Source organism: Xenia sp. Carnegie-2017, unplaced genomic scaffold, assembly GCF_021976095.1.
Source record: "Xenia sp. Carnegie-2017 unplaced genomic scaffold, XeniaSp_v1 HiC_scaffold_20, whole genome shotgun sequence".
In the NCBI taxonomy this organism is placed as follows: domain Eukaryota; kingdom Metazoa; phylum Cnidaria; class Anthozoa; order Malacalcyonacea; family Xeniidae; genus Xenia; species Xenia sp. Carnegie-2017.
The window spans coordinates 7,298,998-7,305,361 of NW_025813483.1; positions in this window are offsets into that span (position 1 = coordinate 7,298,998).

Below are 6,364 nucleotides of genomic sequence, written 5' to 3' on the forward strand. Positions count from 1 at the left end.
TACAAAAGTTTCTGTTATTGTGTAAAAAGAACGAAAAAGAAATGCAACGTTCACTATTCCTGGAAATCATCAAATACTTTTTTACAATAGGTGGCGTTATTTCTTAAGGAGTCAAAGGCCAAAGAGATTTCACCATGTTGGTTGAAATTTGAATTGTAAACGGAAAAAATCCTTTGTTAAATTCAACTTTAACCGATATAGCAGGCAATTCACCTATTGTCACGAAAAACATAAAAAATGGACTTGTTACCTTACTATTTTCAAATACTGATGAAAGCCACATGGAATTTTAACTTAAGATGTGCTGTTTTGTATGTTATAGTGGCATTTCATTTCAAGCGTTCAATTACATTTCGTCCGTCACCAAAAGTTAATCACTTTAACAAATTAAGAAGCTTAGTTAGAATCATTTCTATTGTTTATTTTAAGTAAATGATAAGTCATAACTTATCTGTAACTTTCTTAAGACAACTTGATAAAGATGACTAACACCTACGACTTAACCACCGAATACACTTCCAAATAAAAGGCAGTTGAATTGTATCGTAAAATGAGATTTTAAGTTAAAAGTGTCGACAAAGTAAAATTTTAGTGCTTCTTTTATATAGTCATAAAAGTGGCAAAGATAGTCCAGTAAAATTCCATAAGAAGCATTTTTAACTTTCATAATGTAGTTTTTGCCATGTTCTTTACAGTAAAATTCCATCAATTTACAACCGAAGAATATGGCGGCGCTCCCTTTTAGCAAATATCCGAGCAACAAAGAACTTCAAAGGAGTGTCTCGTCTGGTTAGTTTCATATTCTGTGACCATGTTCTGCCTCACTATCTTCTTTTATTGAGTATTTAAACTGAAACAGCGTGTTCTATCTATGTAAAACAAACTGCAATGTCTAACTGGTCGACTAATCACGTGACTCTACTTTCCTAAATTGAAAAAATTAACTTCAAAATATGGATGGAAAAAGCAAGTGACCCATCCTGAAATATTTTCTTAATTGGATTATCTCATCTAATTTAATCCAATCAAAATTTATCAAGTCTGAAATGGTTTTGCAGGATTTCAGACTTTTAAATAGAATGCTCTTAGCTATTGCATACAGCTATACGTTGGATACTCGGAAGTCAAAAAAAGCACAAACAAGCACAAATATCAATTTTCATAAATAGCGGTTGTGTCACATTCAGCTAAATTTTATGCTTACGATGGATAAACGTTTGAGATTTCTTTTTACCTACACAACTAAGAAATTCGAAGATTGAACAGCTTAAATTTGACGTGTATAGGAAATGATTTCGAATCTTGTTTAATGTTTTGAGAAGACAAAAAAAAATGACTTATAAAAGTAATCACTGAAAGTAAAATCATTCCACAAAATTGTGTTTTATAAATGATTTTCTGTTCAGCCAAAGTTGAAAGGCATGTTTACTAATTGCAAAACACGTAGATCTATCGCAATTTTTTGACGACTATTTTGAAAATCCACTCCTGTATTCAATAAACTCATGCTTTAATGATTATTTTATATTTCAAGTATATTTAATATAACATGATGTTTAATCGGTTAAACAACCAAATTTAATCGATTTTTGGTTTAATTACTTTATTAGCAAATATTAACCACACTTGAAGAGACTAAATTTACGTTTAAGCTTAGAGATAAACTACTGGTATGTTCAATAATATTTTATCAGAAAAAAGCTAAACTAACTTTTAAAAGTTGTCTACTTGTTAAGTAGTTTGAATTTATCGTGATGGATTACTAATTATGGCGCCTGAAGGCTAAGAAAAAGTTGTTGGACTTTAAGTCGGATATCTATTCTCCTACTAAGTATGACATTTGCGTTCCTTACGCTCCTTGGCCTTTGCATTTCCCAGTTTGTTTTTGTAACTCATAATGTAAATAATAAGGAATAAATTTAAAGTTGAAACTGAGAAAAACCACTACTTTAAAAGTTCTGATAATCTGATTATCATGCATTTGAGCAGTAGATTGTGCCGTTTTCAACAGCATAAATAATCTAAACTAAAAACAATTAAGTGATTTATTAAATCAAGAATGGCAAAACTAAGAACTCATCATGTCTAGATACAACGGGTCTCTGGAAAGCCCGGGCCTGTAGGCTTCATCTATTTAGCCTACTAAGTAAACTGCCACTGGAGATGTTAACTGATACTAAATCTTGATTTATTAGATAAAGTTCAATTTTTGTAAAAAAGTTAGCTTCTGGTGAAATATTTTGTTGAATTCTTTGAAATATCATAGCATATATTCTCGTGCAACATGGCATCTGGTGAGATACATCTCCATTCATAACCATGAGTTTGGCTGCGTACAAACCTTGCATAATATAAGGAAGAGTAATTAGAAAGAGTTAGACTTTGACGTTGACACAAACGATCTCGAAGCTTTTGGACGGAGAGTTCTAAATGAGGAAATAATATAAGATAAAAGTTCAATCTATGCGATCAACACATTCAATGAATTCAACTTGACAAAACATTTTGATAACATAAGGGAAGTACTGAAAGTAGAAGCGTTATATTGACGACAGTTGAATGGAAACCATTGGTAGGTAAAAGTGAACAAACATGCACATTGACGATTTTGTATCTTTCATCTGATGTTTTGACAGACTGGACAAAACTGTAATTTCCTTAAAAGTTTTCTTTTCGATGATAACTTGATTCTAATCTTGTTGTTCACATGCGCTAATAGAATAATCATGCATTCACATGTATTTTGTAGCTATCAAAAATCTGAGGATGCAAGCAGTACATTCAATTTACGATAACTTGTTAGGAGAAATTTTTTTAAAATTTCAAATGTTTTCTGTCAATTTTTTTTCTAAAAAATGATAAAATTGAGTAAAAATGAATAAATTGGATTTACTTCCCATTGTTGTCAACGTATTACGTTTATGGATATTTTCACAAATATTATTCAAAATGAAATCAAATGGGACGACATTGACGATAATGATAATGATAACGAGGATGATGTTAATGCTGATGACGAAGGTAAGTTTCGATTTCCACAACTAATCATCTTACCTGGAATTACTGCTTCAGAATTGTTGAAATTATAGTCATGTCTGTAATGCTGTTTAAGTTTTTTCCAAGCAAGCCAGTTTCCGTTTTTTTCTAAATGCTCTTAGCATCTTCAAATATTTCCACATGATTTTTCTGGAGTTTCAAACAATAGAAATGCCACGACTTGCGTGAATTGGTATGATACCTGAAGTAATATTTTTCGACAAAAAAGTACAAACTAAACTTTTTCTTGTTTATGGATATATTGATCATCCAGGAACTGCTGGTGAAAATCATGTACTATTACAATAACTAGGGTTACTACAAGAAAAGTGGAATGTTATTCAGCATGACAAATAAAATGCAAAACTTTCAAAAAGCTAATGTTGACATGCATGACAAATAAAAGTGTCTCATTTAGCATGAGAAATAAAAAGTGTCTCATTTAATTGGCAGTCTACAGCTATCGACAATTCCCAGCGTTTTAACAGGTTAAGCAATATGTCTATGAACGATTTGTAAGAGTGCAATTGTATTTAAGACAAGATTTGGCATGTGGTTTGTGGTGTAGTATTAGCATCGTAAATAATTTATACTATTTGGGTGGTTGTATTTTTGTATTTCATAAATATAATGCCAGTTTGCTGTACTTACTTGACAAAGAAGAAATTATGAGAAGACTCCACCTGAACGTAAATAAGGAATATTGATTCTCCTGTCGTGTCAACACGAAGCTCGCTTGTTTTATAAGAGTTTGAAGGGAAAAGGAACTGGAAAATGCCACACTCGGTAGTACATAAGATTTTTGCCCATAAACATAAAGTGAAATGTATCAAACCCTTCGTATTTTTGGTACTATCAAATTGGTTCAATCTGATGATGTTCTTGTTTGAAACAATACCTGAAAAACGCAATTTTTGATGCCGCCACCGTTTCATCTACGAAATTTATAGAATGAAATAATCATGCAAAATAACTGGGGGTTGATCTGACTTATTTGATACTGTGTTTTGATTAAGAAAAGTCATGGCAAATCAGCAGTGGAATTTTGAAAAATTCCTGAAAAATCCTAGTCTGCAACAGCGAAAAATGTACAACGTAGAGAAATGAAAAATTTCTTACTTGAGACGGATTTAAAGTGTACAACTTTTAGAAACAAGGGAGTAAAGCTACGACGCATTAAATTTGTCCAAGAAAGGACATCACCTGAATTCGTCATTGCAACCTACATAAAAAAATAAAAATATTTGGTGATGTTTTGGTTGGACAAAGAAGGATGATATTCTATTATGACTAATAGATACTTTGTGGATTTTTACTCAACCAGACTGGTTTGCATGCTCACTAAATGCCTTGCATCTCGTTTATCTGCTTCAACGTGGATCGTTCTTAATCAACGAAGTATCGTGAAACGCAATTGTTTGACCTTCTATTGCACTAAATGTCTTATCTGAGAAGTTTTCTTGAGGATATTTTAAGGAATCATTTGTTTTGTTTTACTGCATGTGATTTGCAAGATTTGACCTGATTTAAAGTGAACGCATGGAGTGCTGTACTTCAACTGTTACAACGTTCATTATAGATATTCTCAATTTGTTAAATACTGTGCTGTTTACATGGTGATCCTTTCTCGAGCAATATATAATGACAAGATATAGCCACAGCTCATACATACACGCGAGTAAAGAAATTAACTTGTAAATGTTGTTTTTCTTTTGCAGTTTTCCACCACACAGTAAATTTCAGCGGGGAAAAATTACCCCACTAGTAGGGTAAACAAAGTTCCACAGAACGACCTATTTTTCGGAGTAAATTCTAAAATTGCCCCATATTTCTACTGGGATGAAATTTTACTGGGGGTAAAAATTACCCAAAAATTAGGGTAAACTAGTGTTCCATAGAATCACAAAATTTTTGGAGTAAAATTCACTAAAATTAAAGAGGAGGGTAAAATTTACCCCGTTTTGTGGGTAATTGGGTGACCTATTAGATTGAAAATCGTAAAACATACAGTATGTACGTCAAACACATAAAATGTTCAAATTTAATACGTATGCATTTAAAATTTACAACTTATTCATGAAACATGTATGAACAAAACTTGTAAATAAATAACAAAATGTAATGGAGGTATATTTTTTAAATCATCAAATAAAAACTATCTCTTCTAAAAACTCCAATTTTCCTTTACACTAACATAAATTACATTTGTAATTTCAGATGACCAGGTCAGTAATGACATAGCCGAAATCTGTTGGATAGTATTGAAACTACCAATAAATTCTCTTGAATTAAAAATTGTTGATTTAAAGGTGTTTACATGTTACTCGAAGACGATAATTATTTTCACTATTGCTCCCTCTGGAGCGCTGGTTTTGTCTGTTGTCATAATGTAGAAAGAATGTAAAAAAGGACTGCATGGTTAATATTGTATTCCAGCTTACTCAATTCCATGACTAATTCAGTGTATCAGTTTCATTTTTGATTAATGTAGATTAATGTTAGAAATTACCACTTGAAATGGAACAATACACTTATGTCTTAAATAATTTTAGCTAATGAAATGGTGGTTTTTACAATGTTTTTAACTAGATAATTATAGAAATCAGCTTGTTGAATTGGTGCGAAAGATAGAGATATACATATTACGTACTTTAGTCTGAGGTTTGCTGAATATCAAAGCTAATAGCATATAGTGCAAAAAAAGGATTATCGATCTTTAAAAAATGCCAGACAATCGTGGCACTCAATGCTGCGCATATGGCTGTACAAAACGCAAGAAAACGCAGATTGTGCTGTGATACGATATTTTAAATGTGCAAATCCCAGTATCTTAAGCCTTCGTCGCTGCTGATGTTTTCAAATCGAGCTACACTTGAAATCAATTTTATGGCGATGTATTCTGCAATTTTTTTCTTAAAAACTATAGTCACAATGATTTATTTCATAAATAGTGCAATAAAGTTGATACAACCTTCGCGATTTGCTAATAATTGCGAGATATTAACTTGGACCATATATTTTCTAATACAACGCCATTTTGATTCTCACTACTTTGGGGCTCCGGAAGTAAATTTGCCCGGTTTCAACTTGTATGTCTGTTGCACTATCTAGTGTATTATGAGATCTGTGGTATTAACACATTTATCTACATATGAATGTTTTTATCGCAACTCAATCAACCCAAAAACCATAGCTGACATCTTAGAAATTAAGGTTTTCTAAATACATTCCACACAATAGTAACAAAGTTTCACTTGGCACAACATGTAAACATATCTTAAAACGTGCAAATATAAGAACTAAAGACCAGCATACGTTCAAAACAAAC